Here is a 1927-nt window from a genome sequence, read left to right as displayed (position 1 = left end):
AGCTTGCCATGGAAAGGAGTAAGAAGGATTGGATGAAGACAGTAGGAAAGCAGAGAGACGGAAGGGACCAAGCATCTTCATACGCTTATCTGAAATTCCCACCAATGAATTACATAAGTATCTCTATCTTTATCTTTATGTTTTATTCGTATATCACCCATATCCATTTGAGTTTGCCTGACTAACATTTACAAGGTGACCATAGCTTGCTTCATACCAACAATCTCTGTGGGATCGACCCTTACTCGCGTAAGGTTTATTACTTGGACGACCCAGTATACTTGCTGGTTAGTTGTGCGAAGTTGTGTTTATGCCATGGTAATGAACACCAAGTTTTTGGGTTCATCACCGGGGATTATTTGAGTTGTGAAAAGTAGTGATCACAATTTCGTGCACCAAGTTTTTGGTGCCGTTGCCGGGGATTGTTGATTTTGGACAACTGACGGTTCATCTTGTTGCTTAGATTAGGTATTTTTTTTCAGAGTTCTTAAGAATGAATGCTAGTGTTTCATGATGATCTGTTGAAGTCTGGCTGGCTATGAAGCCATGTCTAATTTCATTGGACCGAGGTTTCAAATTATCATCACAAGAGCATGTTGATTTCTATCAATCTTGCTGTTGGAGCAGTGATCTGTTAAGGCTTGGCTGGCCATTGGCCATGTCTAGTGTTTTGGACCGAAGCTTTCTTTGAAAGCTTGGCTGGCTGTGAAGCCATGTCTAATTCCTGGACCGGAGTCTTAGACTAAACATTGCATGATTTCTGGAATTCTCATTAAGAATTTTGATACCTTTATTTTCTTTTTCCACTTAATTTTCGAAAAAGCACAAAAAATTTAGAAAATCATAAAATCCAAAAATTTCTTGTTTGAGTCTAGAGTCTCATTTTAAGTTTGGTGTCAATTGCATGTTTTTGTTCCTCTTGCACTCATGCATGTGTCTTTATTAATCTTCAAGTTGTTCTTGATGATTTCTTACTCTGATCTTTGAATTCTCTTGACTTGAGTGTTTATGTGTCTCATATGCATTCTCATTAGTGTCAGTAGTATACAAACTGCTAAGTTTGGTGTCTTGCATGCATTGTTATTTGATTTTAGTTGAATTTTGATTATTCCTTATTACTAAAAATCCAAAAATATTTGTAATTTGTGTCTTTTCAAGTCATTAATACAGAGAATTGAAGATTCAGCACATACAGTAGAGGAATTGCACAGAAAAAGCTGGGCGTTCAAAATGCCCAGTGAAGAAGGGCAAACTGGCGTTTAAACGCCAGCTAGAGTGCCTGGCTGGGCGTTTAACGCTCAAAAGGGTAGAAATTTGGGAGTTAAACGCCAGAATGTGCACCATTCTGGGCGTTTAACGCCAGGATGGCACAAGAGGGAAGATTCTGTTTTCAATTCAAATTTTTTCAAGTTTTCAATATTTTTCAAAATCAAATCTTTTTCAAATCAATCTATTCAATCTAATCTTTTTCAAATTCAATTTCTTTCTATTTTTAAGGATACTTGCTGTCAATTAATGATTTGATTCAACATTTCAAGTATGTTGCCTTTTCTGTTGAGAAAGGTCTAATGTTTGAATCATATCTTTTCTTGATAGCCAAGTCATTAATTTTTAAAATCAAATCATATCTTCTCAATCACATCTTTTTAAAACTAATCATATCTTCTTAACCACATCTTTTTCAAAATAGTTTTCAATCAAATCTTTTTGATTTCTAATTTCAAAATCTTTTTCAAAAAAAATCACTTCACTTCTTTCTCAATCATGGTTTTCGAAAATCAATTAAAGTTTTTCAAAATGTTTTAAAAATCTTTTACTTAGTTTTCGAAAATTACTTCCCTTCTTCTCACATCCTTCTATTTATGGACTAACACTATTCCTCAATGAATAATTCGAACTCCATCTCTCTTGATAAGTTCGAATTCTT

The sequence above is a fragment of the Arachis duranensis genome, chromosome 10 (assembly GCF_000817695.3).
Source record: "Arachis duranensis cultivar V14167 chromosome 10, aradu.V14167.gnm2.J7QH, whole genome shotgun sequence".
NCBI lineage: Eukaryota > Viridiplantae > Streptophyta > Magnoliopsida > Fabales > Fabaceae > Arachis > Arachis duranensis.
This window is presented reverse-complemented; position numbering follows the sequence as displayed.